Below are 20,268 nucleotides of genomic sequence, written 5' to 3' on the forward strand. Positions count from 1 at the left end.
AATTCTTTTGGGTATATGCCTAGGAGTGGAATTGCTGGACCATATGGTAATTCTGCGTTTAACGTTTTGGGAAGTGCCATTTTCCACAGAGGCTGTACTATTTTACATTCCCACCAGCAGTGCACAAGGGTTCCAATTTTCCTACATTACTCACCAACACTTAGTACCCTTGTCAAAAATCAGTTCACCAAAGATATGTAGGTTTATTCCTGGATTCTCAATTCTATTTCTTTAATCTATATGTCTATCCTTGTGCTAGTACCAAGTGTTGATTTCTTGGAGTAAGTTTTGAAATCAGGAAATGCGAATCCTCCTCCTTCTTTTCTTAAATATTGTTTTGGCTATTCTGGGTCCCTTGACATTCCATATGAATTTTAGAATCAGCTTGTTGATTTTTATAAAGAAGTCAGCTGGGACTCTGATGGAATTGCATTGAATCTGTAGATCAATTTGGAGAGTATTGCCATCTTAACAATATTAAGTCTTTTGATGCATGAACCTGGGATGTTTTTCCAATTATTTAGGTCTTTTAAAATTTCAATAATGTTTAGTAGTTTTCAGAGTATAATTAAATTTATTCCTAAGTATTTTATTATTTTTGATGCTATTATAAATGAACTTTTTTCTTAATTTCATTTTTGGATTGTTCATCGAACTTGTACAGGAATACCGTTGATTTTTGTTATTGCTCTTGTATCCTGCAACCTTGCTGAATTTGTTCATTAGTTCTAATTGTTTTCTAGTGCATGTGTTCCTTAGGATTTTCTACATACAAGATCATGTTATCTGTGAATAGAAATGGTTTCACTTCTTTCTTTTCAATTTCTATTTCTTCCTAATTGCCCTGGCTAGAACCACCAGTACAATATTAAGAAGTGGCAACAGTGGACATCCTTGTCTTGTTCCTTATTTCCTGAGGAAAGGATCCAGTATTTCACCATTAAGAATGATATTTGTTTTGGGTTTTTGTAGATGCCCTTTATCAGGTTGAGGATGGCTGCCTGTTTTTGTAAATAAAGTTTTATTGGAACACAGCCATGCTATCCATTTATGTATTGTCTATGGCTGCTTTGTATTATAATGAGAGAGTTGAATAGTTGTGACAGAGACCATATGGCCTATAAGCCTAGAATATTTACCATCTGGCCCTTTAAGACAAAGTCTGCTGACATATGTTTTAAACTGCTAAATTTTGAGGTAGTTTGATATGGAACAATATACAACTAAAATAATTCCCCATCTTTGACTGGGACCTCAAAGAACTGCAGCACTGAATAAGTGGGATCCATAAATAAACAAACGCTCCCACAAACTAGAGTCCAGCTTCAAGTCATCTGGGAGACTCAGAAATCAGAAGTCCTGAAATTGGGTTAAGATGATCCTAACTTACTGGTGTCCCCAGATGCCTGCAGAAATAAATGGAAATCCTTTCCAGAGGAAGATATTATCATCGTTGCTGCAAATGATTTTTTAAATACAAGCTCCAAAACATAACCAGGTACATGATGAGCTACAACAACATGAGGAAGAACCAGTAGTAAAAACTGACAATGTACGCTTACCCACAGGAACTCCAGATTGGAATTAACAGGCACAGACCATAAAACAACTATTCTCACTATGCTTAAGGAGAGAAAAGCCAAGCTTGAACACTAAAGCAGGGCACTAAGAGATATAACAAGAGATATAGCAGATCTGAAAAAGAACAAAATAGAAATTCTAGAACTAAAAAAAAATAGAATAATCAAATTTGAAACCTTAATGGATAGGTTTAATAGGAGAATTTTTTTTAAAGGCTGAAGAGAGAATTAGCGAACTGAAAAATAGTGAGTAGAAACTTTTAGAACAAAGCATGGGAGGATAAAACATAGAAAATACAGAAGAAAGGGATGTAGTGAGAAGGTCTAACATGTGTTTCAATAGTGAGAAGGTCTAACGTGTTTCAAAAGAGGAAAAGGTACAGAAACAGTATTTGAACATGCGAATATAATAGCTGAGAATTTTTTCAAATTGATGAAAAACTATTCAAAAGGTGACAGGGAGCTGTGAAATGACAGATATATCCACTCTATCATGAGTTCTGACTCTTAAAACAGTATCTCTTTCATGTACAGATCTGCCTTTGAAAGGATTCTGAAACCAACATGGAGGTAGCTCCGCAGCCAATGGAATAGGGTTCGGGTGAGCTGAGTTCAAGTACAAGCTATGCTACTTCCTAGCTGTGCCACCTGGAGAAGGTTGTCAAACTTCAGTTTTCTCAACTAATAAATGGGACTGGTACTACTGGCCTACCCTACATTGCCACTGCGAGTATCAAGTGATACAGTATATATGAACAAACCTAGTGAATGCCAAGTGCTTTAAAAGTGAGCTGTGGTTTAAGCAGTATCGCAAGCATTGTCAGGGACATTAGCAATGACAGGTAGGACCGGCTACATAATTTGCAGGTCCCAGCACAAAAGGAAAATGTAGGGCCCCTTGTTGAAAAATGATTAAGAAATTCAAGATGGTGACAGCAGAGCATTAAGCAAAGCCCAGGTCACGGGCCCACAATGCCAGCCTTGGTGACAAACCCTGCAAAGAACTGCTCTGTGCCTTAGCAAAGGGCTGGTCAGCCCACACCCAGGTGTCTGCAGCCATAGCCCACATTATCTTTGAATTCTGAAAAGCAAGAGCAACATTTAGGGAAATCGTAAGCACACATGTTTCCAAATGCTGAGGAGGGCAAGTGCAGTGACCGGAGTGGTTGTCTGAGAGTGGGTGGGGCCAGCCAGGCTGCCATTGCAACTGTGGAACTGACTGTTCCCCACAGACTCTGGCCTAGGAAAAAAAAAAAAAAGCCTGCAGCTGTATGTACAGGGCCTGCTGTTTGCTGCGGTGTGTTACAACACAGCCTGGCAGCCTCCAGGGCCTTTCTGTCTTCTTCCTAGAAGAGCCTGGTCCCAGAGCAGATGACATGGCCACACAGTCCTGCAGTTTTGCCCACAGTGCTCTTTGCTGTTCCCTCAGTTACTAGGCTTTTCCAGGTCTGTATTCTTTCTGTTCATGTTCACCTCCTCTCATCCACCCCAACCCCACTGGGAGTCCCTTTCCTTCGTCCACATCCCTCCATCTGGTAAACACAATCTTTCAAGACTCCATCTTTGAAGACACAGATCTAGTGTCACCTCTTCAAGGAGGCCTTCCCTGCCTCTCCCAGGAAGAGCTGATTCCTCCCTCCTTGGAGCCTTCCACTGTGCCCTATGCGGGTATCTGTCACAATCCCTGTAACATGAGGAGCACTGACATGTACTGCGGATGTCCCTGTCTCGTAGGCTTAATCCCTCAAGGGCTGGGACAATGTTCGCTCACCTATGCATGGCCTGCACATAGCACAGTGCTTAAAACCTGCTGTTGGTAAGCACAGTAAATGCTTAATTTATTGATGATAGCATGCAGAGTGGTTTTAATCACCATTGTCTTGCTGAAATGATGTATGAATAAATTGTTTTAGTGACTTTCCCAGGCATCTGGTAAAAAGGGAAACTTCTGGGCACTGAGACAGGGCCCTTGCCCTTGAGGTTTCGGTGTTAACTCTAATTGTCTTTCCTACAGGCACCACGCCTTGAAGGCAGGTCTAAATGACCAATGTGATACAGAGCAGAGAGCAGATATGGAACCAAGAAACACGGCTTTTAATCTGGCTATGAGATCTTAGGTTTCCATAGGTAACTACCATAGGAAGTCCCATTGCTATGGGGCTCAAAGTTTCTGTTTCCTCAGAAAACGAGGGGGTTGATCTAGTTATTCCGCAAGGCCCAGGAATCTCTGTGGGAGCAACTCAGAGGTGGCCATCTACTTGGAGGAGCCTGGGACCCTCCTGAAGTTGAGTTTGCTCAGCAGGCCTACCTTTTGGGAGCCGGGTGGTGATAGAAAGCACAAACATTTCTTAAGGTCCTTTACTGTTTCAATCGCCTGGGATCTGTTTGAAAAGTAGAAAGCCAAGGGAAAGCATAGTCTTCACAGTCACTGAGTGTCCAGAGAGAAGTGCTATGTCTAAATTGATTCTGGAAATGGGATTTTCCCAGTCCCAACTGGGCAACACTGACTTCCTGGGGTTGTTTCCTGGGGCTAACCCAGTCTGCTGGTCTGCCACAACAGCCTGGCCTGTTCCTCTCCATCTTCCCGGCAGGCCGGTTGGACAGATAGGATAGCAGAGATTTCAGAGAGACTATTTGGATGCGAAGTCAACTAGTTTGTTCAAGCATTACTTTCTCTGGAGGTAGGGGATGGTGTATGTGTGTTGGGGGTGGGCGTAGGTCAGTTTCCTCCAGCCCTTCCCTCCTACCCCCACAAAGGGCTAGGGCCAGACACGTGGGCTGGCGTGAAGAGGCGGAGGTTACACTAAGGCGGAGGTGCAAATGGACGTGGGCGGGGCCTTATTTGCATGGACGGCGCGCGGCCACCAATCCGAACAAGCAGAGCGACAGCCCGCGCGCCTTTTGGGGGCGGATTGACAGCTCCAGGGCCCAATGGAAGGCGGGTCCTGCGGCAGGCAGGGGCGGGACGGTGCCGGGCGCTGCCCCGGGGATTCGGCCGGCTCGCGGGCGCTGCCAGTCTCGGGCTGCGGCGTCCGGTGCGCGGGCGGCCTGCTGGGCGGGCTGAGGGGAGAGCGGTGGTGCGGGTGAGGCAGAGAGAGACGGAACCGACGAGCAGCTGCTGCGACAGGTATCGGCGCCATGGCCGCAGGGATGGGGCGGGCAGCTGCGGTGCCCGGGGAGCCGAATCCCCTCCTTCGCGGTCCGGCCGCCGCCGTTCCACCTCCCCGCCCCCTCACGCGGCTCCCCAGCCCGGGAGCGGCTTGTCTGGGCGAGCGGGGCCCGAGAAGCCTTGAAGCCAGCGCGCCGAAGGCCCCCAGCCCCACTGCGGGGCCCCTTGCGCCACGCTGGGCGATGGGGCTGTTGCTCCCTCCGGGAGGCGCGGAGCCGGGCGGCAACGGGAGCCGCTCCCCTCCCCTCCGCGCTCCCCCTCGCGGAGGCGAGGCTGGTCGCGCCTGCTCGTCCTCACCCGGCTTTTGTTTCCCGCCGGGGTTGACAGGTCCCGGCTTCGGCTCCCATCAGCGGTCTCAGAATCACCCGAGGCCCGGTGCCGGTGACCGCAGCCGCCCAGAGCTGGCGGCGCGTGAGCAGCCCCGCCACGGGCGGGAGAGAAACTTCGCGTTTCCCGGCCTGGGCGGCGGGAGAAGTCGAGCAGGGGTGAGCCATGCGCCGGGACGCCGAGGGCGCAATGGAGCCTCGCTCACCTGGCGGGGCCGCGGAGGGTGAGGATAACGGAGTGTCCGGCTGCTGCGCTCCTTGCTTAGGTTTTCGCTCCCCGGGCGGTGGGTGCGGATGCGCGTTCACCGCCTTCACCTGCCGCCCTGGGACAAGTGACGGGACAGCATCCCCGCTCTCAGGCGCTCTTGGAGGGTGCCAGCGCAGCGCCCATTCTAACAGGTGATTAGTGCCGGCTGAAAGCCAGTTAAAAGTTTGAGGGTTCCTTATTCATTCATTTCGCTCCTGGGACGTTATAACGCTTTCCCCCCAATTAATGTCTAAGAAGGTGTACTGCTGACTGTAGGAGTCAAACTCAGTGCTGAATATAAAAGAAAAATTGGTGTGTGTGTATGTGTATGTGTGTGTATGTCTGTGGCGGCGTGGGGGGGGGGACGGTCAGTGTAGATTGACCTCTTTCGATTGACGAGCCAGAAGGAACATTTTACTCTCATTTTTAAAAATCGGTTTCTGCAGTGGTGGGAAAAGCATAGTAAGATACAAGTTGTAAATGGAGAACGCAGAACTCGAGATATCCTTCAGTGTGGCTCAGGACAGCGTGTACGACGTTTGGCCGCCATTCAGTAAATTCTGCATGAAGCAGTTTGAGCTCGTGGTTTTGGATTTACTTTTCAGGAGTATGTTTTCCAGTGGAATAAGGCTTAGCATTGAATGGGAGCTTTCTTTGCCTCTCTGAGGGTAGATAGGAGTGTTTATTTTCATTGCCTTCCCATTTTGTTAGATTGTGGACAAGGGAAAAAAAGTTAAGGCAACATTTTGGTTATTTTTAATAGTCGATGGAGTTCCGTGCGGCCCCTCCACCCAAGGGTTTTTACTTTAGAAAATTATGTAGATTTTTCTCTTGCTGTTTGAATCAAAATTCAAGGATAGTCTTAAAACATTATTTTTGTGGGAAATTTTTACTTGTCATACTTTCACTTATTTTCTCTTTGTCTCTTTCCTAACTGACTTCCATTTAACAATCTGCAATTATGGTCCTGACCAATTTAGGGCATCTATAGAGAAATATATTTTAAAATATAATTATTTTTTAAAATATAAAATATATATTTTAAAGTAGGGTTGTTAACATTCATTTGTGAGAAACACGATTTTATTCGATTTTTTTCTAATGTGACTTCTTTTATATTTGTCTTGGGTATGATTTATACATAATAGATTAAGTTTAACATCTTAAGAACAAAGTTACAATTTTGATTAATTATGCTACCTTACTAGTGTTTCATTGAATGATTTTACTTATTTACCTAGCTAATTAGTAGCAATATTTAAAGCTGAACTCTAACCAAGAGGCTTATTGTGACTCTGGGATTAAACAAAAAAAATAAAGATGGTCTTTATAAAATGTTTTATTTCTCTAAAATAACAAGCTTATATGTTATGTCTTTCATCTTAATAAAACAAGTATGTTTCTGAATCTTTAATTTTTTTTTAATTTTTTAGTTTTTTAGTTTTTGGGAGTTTGCGGTGGATGTCTTTTTATTTATTTTTTAATTTTTATTAAATTTGTTGGGGTGAAATTGGTTAGTAAAATTATATAGGTTTCAAGTGTACATATCTATAGGACTTCATCTACCTTGTTTCCCGGAACATAACATCTAGCCGAACAATCAGCTCTAATGCGTCTTTTGGAGCAAAAATTAATATAAGACCCAGTCTTACTTTACTATAAGACTGGGTATAATATAATATAATACAATACAATACCGGGTCTTATATAATACAGGGTCTTATATTAATTTTTGCTCCAAAAGACGCATTAGAGCTGATTGTCCGGCTAGGTCTTATGTTTGGGGAAACGGTATATATTGCATTGTGTGTTCATCACCAGACTCAGTTTTCCTTCCATTACCATATATTTGACCCCCTTTTCCCTCTTTTTGCACTACCTCTTGAATGTATTTTTTAAAACATAATTTTAACCAGTTCAACATAAAAAATTTAAAAAATAATGGATTAGGCAATTAATCTTAATTTTTCTGTTTTTTTCTTGGATTGGAAAAGAATAGGTATCTTGGGTTATTTTTAGTTTCCTAAAGTTTTCTTAGCTTAGAAGGAATCAGTCTAGAGATGAAAGAACATCCTCTTTCTATCGCTGTAGAAGTTATTATTAAAAGCTGAGTTGGCTTTTTGACCCTTCTGGTAGATTGGTTGAATGGCGGCTCGTCTTCGTGTAGGGTGGGTTTTATTCTATATAAATAGTTGTAAGGAATCTTACAAGACTAGAGCTCTCACTAGTCTGGTTATGGATGATTTATATAATTGCTCTTTAAAGTGTATAGGAATATAGTTTATTATTTGTAATTAGAAATTTTATAATCTTTTTCCGATGGTGATGCTTAACTATATCCACATCATAAATTAAAGTTATATTTCAGTTTTTTTTACACAAAAGCATATTTTAGCAACTTTATAAAAGTGCCTTTTATAATTAAAAGCCTGTTTTCAGATTCAGTTTTTAGATATTTTAATTGCCGTTTTTTGGTCCATTTTAACTTGTGGTAGACCATATCATAAAATTATCAACCACATTTCAGTTTCAAAATTAAGCATAAGTTGAATTCTCATATCTACACGATTAACATTGGGAGTATTTTTAGGTCATTTACCCTCAGGTGTGGCTGCTGTTGAATTTGGGGGTGGGCAGATATTTTTGAATGAATAAAGCCACACACACACAAAAAACCAGATATTTAAAACAATTAAATTTAAGGCTAAGTCACATGAACTGTTAGACATTAATACTGCTTTATTTAACAGTAATATGCATGTTATACCTGACATTAGGAATATTTATTATAGGCCTTGAATATAATTTTCACAATTCGTAAAAAAGAATCTGTATTATACATATTTTAGCACATGAAATTCTGTAATTATTTAATGCTGAACAGTTAAAATGTGTATTTTATAATTCCCAAACCATTTGGACTTTCTAAGCAAGCTGATCCTTAATTAGATTTTATTTTTTCGTTATTTTACATTTCTGAATTTTTCTACGGTGTATTTTTAACTTCTGACATTAATTTCCCAAAGTGTAAAGAAAATTAAATCTACACATCAGAGATTAGGTGGACATTGGTATGTAAATCACGTAACTATTGATTTAAAAACAATAGCCACTTAAGTGTAATCTGTGTAGCTAACAGGTTACTAAGGATATTTTAGCACTATTTGAAACAAATTCAAGTACTCAAAATAATTTGCACCTCATAATTTGTCATAATGAGAATTGACCTGCACTCAGCTGAAACTTAAACCTGTAAGACTATAGTCCTTAAACGAGGAAAGTTCATTTTATGCTTAATTTAGTATTTACTTTCTAGTCTTTTCGGAAACACCTAGTTAATGAGAGTGAAGGATCACCAGAGGGGATATGGGATCTACACATTGGGTATACTTGTTGTCTACCCTTGGTGTGGAAGAAAAACACTTTACAAATAAGAAATTTCTTTTAGTTCTCTAAAACAACCAGACAAAAGATTATTGAAACTAAGTTGGGGATTGTCACTGTTTGGAGCTGCTGTCATTTTTGTAATGCTTAAGGCTGTTTTATAAAAAGGTACATTTATTAGAAAGGTGAAAATGATGTATTTTCAGAGTGTAAGAATGGGTTTTTAAGTAAACACATCTGTAAAAGTTAGGGAACTTTCAAATCCTAAGAGTGTTTTTTTTTAAGATTAAAAATGTACATTTAATTTGTATGTTTTTGAAATTACCGATTTTTTGGAAGAAGAAATAAAAGATGAAGAAAGATCAAAGACTAGAAGAGGGTTGTTTTTTTTTCCTTTTTGTGTTTGCAAATCTTTCCTAAAGCAAGCATTTATTAAGTTCTAGAACCATTTGTAATATTCTGCCTCCATCTTTGCAATTTATAGATGATGTTAAATGATGAACTACTCCTATACCTTAAATGACCATCTGATTATCAGAAGCAGGATTGGGAATTTCATTTTGATCTCTTCAAAAATAAAATTTTTGTGCATGTTTATTAATGTTCCTACCTCTGGAAGTTAAAGAACCTCCTCTACCGACAGCTGAAAATTACACAGTGGAATTTGAAAGTCAAAATGTCTCTGTAATGCAGGGACTCAGCTCCAGCTCCCCACAGAAGAACGCAGGCTATGGTGAGGCCAAAAAAGGAACGACAACAGAGCCACACATAGGGGAGTCAGAACACTATATTCTCGATGGCAGCTGGTTGAGACACAAAAGCAAACATCCGCCAGTACCCTAACAAGGGGTCTTCCTGCACCCCCATTTCACTGGCGGCCAGGTGAGACATGGGAAGTAGGATCCACACGATCCGCACCATCGGCAATCTGCGCTTGCTAACCGCACTTGCTAGCCATAATCCGCACTTGCTAACCACAATCCACCATCCACTTTTCTGCCAACCAACCAACCCTCTTGCCAGTGTAGCCACGGCAGTTATATTAGTGGCTAATGGCTAACCGGTAACAGCGGATGGTGAACCAGCCACAGCAGATGGCCATCTGATTACAGCTGATGGCCATCTAATAACTGAGCCACCACCTTTCCACGTGAGGCCGAGAGCCTGGAAACTGCACTCCTGGCTGTCCCCACACTCCACCCCTACAGAGTCTCGCCTCACAATCTACGCGACAGGCGCCTTCCGTGAGGGGCCCTGTGTCAGGAACCCAACTCACAAGAAAAAGTTTTAAGTCCAGTTCAAGTAATGTCCCAGCGGGTGTCCCTCGATGTCCACCTACTTTCTGGGCACAGCCAGGGTTTCTCAGGGTACCGTGCTGGAACAATAGTGGCGCACAGCCAAGGTGCTTACATATTCTCGACAGTGGCCATTCAAGACACAGGAAGCAAACATCCACCTGTACCCCAACAAGGGGTCTTCCTGTACCACAGTCTTGCTGGCGGCCGGGCGAGACACAGGAAGCAAACATCCACCAGTTTCACTACAGGGTGGTATGTTCCCAAGCAAACAGTCAAGCGGTCCATTAAATCAGGGATGGAAGGCCATTCCCCATAGTCCACAGTCATTCGCCAGGGCCATGCGTTGGCCTCACAATGTGTACCCTCTCCACAGGGCGAGGGCTCCAAGTCCTCCCCATCCTGGGGGTGAGGGATGACCTCGACCTCACCTGCAGCCTCCACCAAGGACTCAGCAAGCGTTTTCTCCTGGGACTACAAGTCCCTCACCTGGACCACCTCAGCAAGCACCTCCCAGCCCCCACGGTCACAACAACCTTCGCTTTCTCCGGCCTGTGCTAGTTGGAGAACCGTCCATGTTTTCCCACCCCTCCATGGGGGTCCAGCTCTCTGCCAGCTGCACGGCTTTTTCTATGCTGGTTAGAGAACCATCCATGTCCTCCCACCCCTCCACGGGGGTCCAACTCCTGAGAACAGTGGCTACCGGGCACCACACACTGTGTGGGGGCCACACGTCCTCCTGCCCAGAGTCAGGCACCATTCCTACCTGGACTGCTCGTCGTGTGCGGTGTCCGAGTGGGTGGTGGCCCTGGTATAAGTTGTCCACAACTGTAGGAGCCCACTGGCAGCAGCAGCAGACCACCAAAAAGCAGGCAATGCCTGCTATGGCCAACAGGGCGGCGTGCCATCCAGTCGCTTGAGAGGACCACCGTTCACTGAGGGGTCATGTTTCTCCCAAGCAGATTGCATTTCCTGCTCCCGGCGCCGTTCCTCACGGGCTTTCCGAAACTGAGCTTTCAACTGCTCCACCGTCCTTCGGAGAGTTCTGGCCGGCACCATACCCTGCTCGCAAAACTGAGCTTTCAGACGTATAAACTGCTCCATTACCCCTTTGAAAATTCTGGCCGGCACCACACCCTGCTCGCTGTGCCATGTGTAATGGTGGTACTCAGCTCCTACTCCCGGCAGGTGAATGCAGGACATGGTGAGGCCAAAAAGGAACAGCAACGGAGACACACATAGGGGAGTCATACCACTACATTCTCGATGGCGGCTGGTCGAGACACAAAAGCAAACATCCGCCAGTACCCCAACAAGGGGTCTTCCTGCACCCGTCTAGTTGGTGGCTGGGCGAGACACACGAAGTAGGATCCACACGATCCACACCATCGGCAGTCCGCGCTTGCTAACAGCAATCTGCCGTCCACTTCTCTTCCAACCGACCAACCCCCTTGCCAGCGTAGCCACGGCAGTTATATTAGTGGCTAATGGCTAACCGGTAACAGCTGATGGCCAACTAGCCACAGCGGATGGCCATCTGATTACTGCTGATGGTCATCTAATAACTGAGCCACCACCTTTCCACTTGAGGCTGAGAGCCTGGAAACTGCTCTCTGGGGCTCTGTCCCCACAATCTCTATCATAGAGTTAATGCTGCAGTAAATTTTTAGAATGGAGAAAACATCCTAGAGATAGAGTCTTTATGGGAAGATATTCTGAATGAGGATGGAATGGTCTTTATCCATGTTAAATATTAACCAGTGGAATTACTTCCATGTTTAACTTTTTAAAAAAAGCGAGACAATGAAATAAAATCTTGTAATCTTAACACATTTCAGATTTTGCCCCAGCTTAAAAATTACATGGTAGATGATAACACATAATGTTTTGAAATATTGGTTTGTGAAGGGGATTTGTTATGAGCAGAAGGTATTTCGTTGAAACAGAACAGGATAACTTACATGAAGAGAAATTTGTTTCTCTTTTGAATTATTCTTGGTTTAAAACATAGTACTTATTAAGAAAAATTGAGATGGTCATCTTTTCCATCTTAAATTTATTTTCACTGTGAACTTTATAAGTTTTTTTTAATATATCCTTGGTCCTAAGTGGACTTTTCAGAATCTATTCATTTGTGTATGTATATATGTGCACGTGTGTACAGTTGACCCTTGAACAACATGGGGTTAGTGCTGCTGACTCCTACGCAGTTGAAAATCCTTGTATAACTTTTGATTCCCCCAAAACTTAACTATCTGTGGGTTTTGCATCTACCAACCACAGATCCAAAACAGTTGTGGTTGGGAATCCACAGATATGGGGGGAGCTGACTATACTAATAGTTGACCAGAAGCCTTATCAATAACATACACAATTGATTGAAACATATTTTCTGTGTTGTATATATACATATTATATACTGTATTCTTATAGTAAAGTAGAGGAAAAATTATTAAGAGAATCATAAGGAAGAGAAAATAGATTTACTGTATTGAAACAAATCCACGTATAAGTGGACCCACATACTTCAAACCTGTGTTGTTCAAGGGTCAACTACATATATATGTGTGTGTATGTGTATGTATATATATATATATATATATATATATATATATATACATACACACACATATATATGAAAATTACCTATATTTTTGCACTTTATATATGTAACTATATGTATGTTTGCTATATGTGTAGTGCATATATAAATCCATTTATTTATCTATACTATATGACTTCCCAGGTTTATGTATATATGAATCACCACCCCCCCCTTTTTTAAATCTTACTGCACCAAGAGGAATAAAGGACATGTTCACAAAAAAACTGATACAAAATGTTCGTAGCAGCTTTTTTTTCATACTGGGAATCAACTACTGATTCACACAACAACATATATGAATCTCAGAAATGTTACTCAGATTAAGAGAAGCCAGACGCAAGTATGTACCAAATGATGCCATTTATAAAAAAAATACAAGACTTAGGTACGGTGATAGAAATCAGGTCAGTGGTTTCTGGGTAAGGGCTGTGGTTGACAGGAGAGGGGCAAAAGGGAACTTTTTAGGGAGGTGGAAATATTCTATAGCTTGATTTGGGTGATGATAAATCAAGTGCACACTTTTGGTAACTTTTTATTTTCATACAGTTTTTAACTTACGGAAAAGTTGCAAGATTAGTACAAGGAATGTCCAGGTTCACCAGTTGTTTGTATACACATTTGTTCAAACTTATTGAACTGAGTACTTAAGATCTGTGGATCTTATGGTATGTAATTTTTACTTTAGAAGGGAAGAAAGCTACAAAAATTTTTTGAAGATAGGAGAATGATCTTATTATCTGCAAAACGTGAAATAACCTCTGTTCAGAATTAGTGATGTAGAAAAAGAGACTCACTGACAATCTTTTGTCTCTACATATATGTATTTTTGCTGCTGCTTTCTGAAGTTTCATGATGACATATTTCTGTTAGAAGAAACAGGATACTAAAATTATTCAAGGCAGGACTGCCAGCAAGGAAACCTTGCTTTGTTATCCTGTGCATGTCTCCTAGGGAATAAGACTGACAGCTAGCAATAGCTTTCTGGGAATTGAAGGTGGTGATTATTCCTGTTAAAAGAGTTGTGCACCTACAGTGTGCTAAGTTTTGCACAGACATGTACAGTCTTTTTGTCAAAGTCTTTACCAGACAGGAGGCAAGCAAATGTCATTTTTGGATAGTGCTGTTTGTCATAGGGAGGAAGGATTGGTTTAGCTTGTAAACCATGTAAATTATTCTTGATCGTTGTTATGCAGTAAATCCAAGTGGTGAATTTGCTGCTCTCTATTAGTTTTAGTGCTTCCATGGTCTCAGTAGAGTGATTTGATTTAAATTACATCTACTTAAGGCATAGCTTGGAGTATCATTTTAAAAAACATTCAACCTTTCCCTCTATTATTTTATAAAATGTTAATTGTGTTCGTTGCAATTTAGGGTTAAATACAATTTATGGATATTGGTTCATTAAAAAAAAATTTTTTTGCATCTATATAAGAAAGTTGTTTATTTGGTTATTTACTAGAGTGGAAGATGTTAGAAGTAATAGGATTAGCCAGCAGGTTCAACAAATTAATCATTGATACTGGGGCTAAACATCTATTTTGCTTTTACTAACACAAACCATATGACCTATATGTTTTTCCTCAATACAAATATATAAGTTCATTGAAGAGAAAAATGACAAATGTCCAGCATCAACCAATGTGGATAAAAGGACTTTTTCCAGTTAACAAACATACTCATGTTCCTCTGAAATGACGGGGCTTTTTTTTCTCCCTTTCGTACACACTACATTTCAGTGGCTTATCGAGAGTTAATAAAGTATTTGAAAAGTTTTTATCTGCGAGAATTTTGTTTTGAGTTGTGAAGCCTTAACTGCAGATAGAATTTTTAAAATATCTGTAGGTAGCCTTTTCTTAGACTTTATTATAGAAGTTTTAAACTGCACAGAACTGGAAAGAATAGTATAATGAACCTCCATGTACCTGTTCTCCAGATTTATTAATTATCAAAATTTTGATTAATGTGCTTTAAAAACTATTAAATTCTGACGAATATTGTACAATAGTAGTACTATTGGTGCACCAGATTTTCTCTCAATTTTTTCAAAAGTTTTGTTATAAATAGAGAAACTTAAAAAGCAGTGTATGTTAGCTCAGAGATTTGACTTTGGACAAATCGTAATTATGAAATAATTTTTATCCTTAGTTTCTTTCTGTTAATTCATAGCCTGGAAAAGATGAATTTTTCAGCTTTTCATTTAGAATAAATTAGTCCAAATATTCTGTCTAGAAGAAAGTACTATTCATTTGGAAAGTTTTTTTGTTACCTTCTCTTTCTCTAAAAACTCAGTTTTTACTGAGCTTTTAGGTCCCAGATGTGTATCTTTTGTCTAAATTTGAGGCCTTTCAAAATGAGGCCCAAATTGTCACCTAGCTCTTGAAACTAAATGTGCTTAAATACCATTTCTATAGCAGCTGCACACCCAGCACCTCTTTCCCATCCCCCAGTTAAAACAACAACAACAACAACAACAACAACAAAAGCCAGCTTCTCTTCCTGATGTTTCCTCTTTAGCTGTTAATGACTCCATTGTTCTTACTGGTTGTTTTTACTCTTGCTTTATTTCTTAAACTCAATGAGTCACTAAATCACTTTGGTTCTGACTTGAAAATGTCTCATTGTATCCTTTTGTTCTTTTCATTTATAGATTTGTCCTAATTTGGTTAACATGTTAAAGCAGGAAGTTATCCCTAATTTATAATGAACTTCATACATATCAAAATTAAGCTATGTTTCTAAAGTAAAATAGGGCGTTTTCTTCCCTTCCAGAGAAGTCTTCAGTCATGTTTAAGGTATAGATACACAGTGTATTCAAACCAAGATAATACATAGCAATATCCCCTTTTCCGCACAGGATACGTTCCATGACGTATGGAATAGTATTGGAGGCCTGAAACCATGGGTAATATAGACTGTGTTTTTTCCTATACATACATACTTACGATAAAGTTTAATTTATAAAGTAAGCACAGTAAGAGATTCACAACTAATAATGAAATAGAACAATTACAACAATAACTAATAAAAGTTATACGAATGTGGTCTCAGAATACCTTATTGTACTGTACTCACCTTCTCACTTAACGGATGCGATCGCCACCTTCCCTTTGGCATCCCTGAACTGCCAGCACCGCTGCTCTCGTGCTTTGGGGCCATTCTTAAGTAAAAGAACACAGGTACTGCCATAGCTCGACAGCTGCTAAGTGACTAATATGTGAGTAGCATGTACAGCGTGGACAAGCTGGACAAAGGGATGGTTCACGTCCTGGGAGGGATGGAGCACGTGGTGTGAGATTTCATCATGCTACTCAGAATGGCACGTAACTTAAAACTTATGAATTGTTTGCTGATGGAACTTTCCATTTACTGGGGGGTAACTGAAACCGCAGAAAGCGAAACCGTGGATAAAGGGGTACAACTGTAGGTGATTTCCAAATCACTCAGCTCAAATAACCTGGTGAATGGTGGCTGGCTGGGCCCACAGTTTATCAAGGAATGTAAGCAGCAGACTTTCTTAGGCGACAGAAATGGCCCAGGATGAGTTCCTTCCAGCCCAGAATATCTGAAGTGCTTTGCAGTGGGGGAAATACTGAGTATATTATAACATTTTCAGGACTTCCTAGTGTTTTCCTGGCTAATAGTTTAGCTCTGTGGGTTTACCTCAGAACTCTTCTTCTGTCCTTTGTCCCGTATTTCCTGGCCAAGATGGCTTCCATCAAAAAGCCAGCTTGTGAAAGTGACACGATACTCTCTTTCATTACTTTCCGTTTTCTTTACAGGCTCCTGGAATTGACATGTGTCAGAAAGACAGGAGCCTGAGGTTAGTTGGGAGGATATAAAATACAAAGGGAAAATAAGTGACATCCATTGTACTTCCCACTAGCAGTCCTTTAGCCTCCAGGGTTTTGGGGCCTGATTGCTTTCCAGAGGGATTGTATTATAGTTATGACCTTGGCTTGCTTTTGGTCAGCTTATGGAGATCTTTCATCTTTCTGCACTTCTGGGAAATGTTTGCATTTCCTGGTGGTAGGAACCAAGGCCTAATTTAAGATTACTGACTTCAGGAATAAGTTAATTGTTTTATATTGTCTTAGATAATCCAGAATATCTGATTATTTTCTCCTATGGGAACTAGGAATAACATGGGGATTATGAGATGCTTATGCAGAAATTAATTTAATGGTTATTAAGAGCAAAAAATGGAGGAGTAAAATATACCATTTCTAGGAAGCCTAGTGTGGTGGGAATTGACATTAGGAATCTAACAGGATGTGATTCACGTGTTGCTACTAAGTAACTATCTGATCTTGGGCAAGTTATTTAGCCCTTCTGAGCCTTCTTTTAACTGTAAAATGAATGGGTTGGATTAGATAGTGTTTTAAGGTCTCTTTGCAGCTACTCCTCTAATTTATATACTATATATACTGTTCCTAGTTAATGTTTTTTAAGTGGCTGTTATATATACGTATTTGGTTTCCACTGGAGGTTAGGAAAAGAATTGAAGAAGTCAGCATTCATAAAATGGATTAGATTTTAGTGTTTTCATTTATCTGTGTTTCCACTGAATTTATTCTGGACTCTTACTTTCACCTTCTATTTGTGTCCATTTTCCTTCCTTTTACTTTTTATTTTTTTATTGTCTTTACAGTGTGAATTTCATATCCCTCTTTTTGTTGTTTCTCCTTGCCATTGCTTTTTTTTTTTTTTTAGCTACCCTTCATGGCCCGTATTTCATTGTGGGCATGGAATTCATCACATGGACCCTAGAGTCTGATCTATTACTAAATAAAATTTAGACATCCTAATAGTTGCTAGGATTAATGGGACCCTTCTACTCTGTGATACAGAAAGATGAATCCTAGGGTAAAGTGGGTGGGGGAGCAGAAGAGAGGGGAGAATGGTGTGGAAGAGAGTTTCCAAGGATGTTTTACTTAAGATATAAGTTTATATATATATATATATATATATATATATATATATATATATATATTTTTTTTTTTTTTTTTTTTTTTTTTTTTTTTTTAATTTTTATTGGGGAATATTGGGGAAAAGTGTTTTTCCAGGACCTATCAGCTCCAAGTCAAGTTGTCATTTTTGATCTAGTTGTGGAGTCATTTTCAATCTAGTTGTGGAGGGTGCAGTTCAGCTCCAAGTCAAGTTGTTGTTTTCAATCTACTCTGTTTCCCCGAAAATAAGACCTAACCAGACAATCATCTCTAATGCGTCTTTTGTAGCAAAAATTAATATAAGATCCAGTCTTACATTATATAAGATTCGGTCTTACATTATAGTGAAGTAAGACCAGGTCTTATATCAATTTTTGCTCCAAAAGGTGCATTAGAGCTGATTGCCTGGCTAGGTCTTATTTTTGGGGAAACACGGTAGTTGTGGAGGGCGCAGCTCACTGGCTCATGTGGGAATCGAACCGACGACCTGGGTGTTACGAGCACTGCGCCCTAACCACGGAGCCAACCAGCCGCCTAAATATTTTAAGTTTTGATGATGGTGACTCTCCCAGTAGTATCAATGTTTGGTCCTGAAGTCTTAATGGACTGAGTTTCTTGAGGGCAACAGCTGTACCTCTAATTCTGAATGCTTAGTGTTTATTTAGCATAGTGCTAAAGAGTCAGTACAACTTGGAACTGATTCATCATGGTGTTTCGTGGTAGGCTGGAGATTATGAGGATGGTATAGACTCCTAAGTAAGACTTTAAGGCTGTCACTACCACTTTGTAACATTGGACGAGCTATTTGGCTTTTCTAAGCCTCAGTTTCCTCATCTATAATACTGGGGAGGGGCAGTATTCATATGTGAGGACTGAATGAGATAATACATATAAGGCACTTAGCCCAGAGCCTGGTCTATGTTTTCAATAAGTATTAAATGCTATTATAGGTTTATTAATAAGCATTTTTGTGTTCCAGATACTAAGTTCTGTTACGTTCTAACAGTGTTATTACAGAATAAGACAAGATCCTGTTCTTAGAAAAGACAGAACATATGCACAAAAGAAATAACTACGTAGGTCCCATGGTAAGTGGCAAATGAGTGGTCACCTTAAGGACTGAAGAGGCAGGAATAATTGCTAAGCAGAGAACTTCAGGAAGGTGATGAACTTGACCTGAGCTTTGAAGGACTAGTTAGCTAGTTAAGAAGACAGGCTCCTTGGAGCCAGACTGCCTGTATTGGAATCCTAGCTCTGCTACTGTGTGTCTTAAACTGTTTTCTTAAATGCCCTCCTAGGATTGTTGAGAGAATTAAATGAGTTAATACATGTCAGAAACTTAGAATGTGCCTCAAACATGATGAGAGCATGAATATATTATTATTACAAATTGAGAAAAGGAAAATGGATTTCAGAGAAAATATTGAGTGATAATGAAGGGGAGATAATCCTGGGATTGTTTGACATGATGAAACCAAATTGCCGAAGGGAATAACCTGTTGGAAAACAGTGAGTGATTATGTCAGGGTAGAATTAAGAATGATTAAACGATGGGGTATAACATCTTTTCCATATGTACTGAGGAAATTTGGGAGGATTTCTTGGGTTATTTGTGAAGCATTCTTGTGTGTTATAGATAACATTTCTAGGTCTGTATCTCTAGCATTTTTCACTATCTTTCCTGACTTCAGTATAACTGAAACTTCTATTCAAACTAATTTTGACAATGAAACTCATGATTTCTTTCCTGAACCATTATGCCTCTTTAATTTGTCCATTTCTTTTCTACAGTTTAGTGGGTTTCTGCTACTGTTTTTTTCTCTGTCTTTGAAAATCCCAGTCTAGATCCTAAATCACCAAAGCCATAATGTGGAAAGGGCCTGGGAGAGGAAAAGGGAGGGAAATATCCTCTAGTCCAGCCATCTTGTTTTACAGATGAGGACATTGAGGTCCCGCGAAAGTAAAGTCACATACATGCTCGAGGTGCACAGCTAATTAATGAGCAGGCCTGTCTTTTGGAGCTAAAAGAGGGCTGTTTTTCACTGTCATCCTAGTGTGATTTTCAGCCATCTGGGTGGGAATTACAGTGATACTACCAACAATTTTTCTGCTACTACTATTAAACTCCAAGATAAAAAATAAATTTATTACCAGGAATAATGAGAGAATAATTCACCCTTCTTAATGAGAAGCCTATGATTACATTTCTTGGACAAGCATTACTCTTCTTAAAGTAACATTTAAAACGAAGATTCCAAAATTTGCTTTAAGAAGAAAGGGTTTCTTTCTTTGATTTTTAGAGTTGTAAATTATAAATGTAATAGTGTTATAAACATAAATAGCATTCTCAAATAAAGTGGACTTTTAGTTTCTACCACAGTGGCACACAGGTTCTTTTACAGAGTGATATGACAGCAGGATTAGCATTAAAAAATGGGCACTACTGTCCTTTCACCTCATAGCTCTTGACTCTATGCTTGTACTATTTCAGTAGTGTAGGTTTGCATTATTTCAGCCTCTTCCGTTTAAATATATGGCACACATAACGGTGAGAAACTTACTTAAACGTTGTTTCCTTCTACATTGTTTTCCTACCTACATGCATTGTGACAGAATATCTATAAAGCTTAGGATCTTGTTACTCTATTTGCTCAATAAATACTCCCCTCCCTTTTTATAGAGCAGGTAATTTTTTCTCAGATATAAATAATGTCAG

The 20,268-nt window shown here is 40.4% G+C and overlaps 1 protein-coding gene and 1 long non-coding RNA gene across 5 annotated transcripts in view; one reads left to right on the plus strand and one right to left on the minus strand.

Annotated features, from left to right (window-relative positions):
* The first annotated feature begins 4,594 nt into the window (after positions 1-4,594).
* The window catches only part of FKBP5 (FKBP prolyl isomerase 5), a 95,925-nt gene continuing 80,251 nt past the window's right edge, over positions 4,595-20,268 (plus strand). For 2 of the 4 annotated variants that reach the window (XM_088795808.1, XM_088795809.1), the window contains exons 1-2: positions 4,595-4,707; positions 5,077-5,299. The gene's annotated coding sequence lies outside the window, so the exon portion shown is untranslated. The remainder of the gene's footprint in view (positions 4,708-5,076; positions 5,300-20,268) is intronic. The other 2 variants (XM_019738723.3, XM_019738722.3) reach the window with 1 other exon arrangement.
* Positions 13,584-20,268, minus strand: part of LOC141571635 (uncharacterized) — a 62,515-nt gene continuing 55,830 nt past the window's right edge. Inside the window, exon 3 of the long non-coding RNA XR_012496557.2 lies at positions 13,584-16,389. This is a non-coding gene — a long non-coding RNA (uncharacterized LOC141571635). The remainder of the gene's footprint in view (positions 16,390-20,268) is intronic.

Source organism: Rhinolophus sinicus, chromosome 2 (genome assembly GCF_057876585.1).
Source record: "Rhinolophus sinicus isolate RSI-liver-muscle chromosome 2, RSI-T2T, whole genome shotgun sequence".
Lineage (NCBI taxonomy): Eukaryota > Metazoa > Chordata > Mammalia > Chiroptera > Rhinolophidae > Rhinolophus > Rhinolophus sinicus.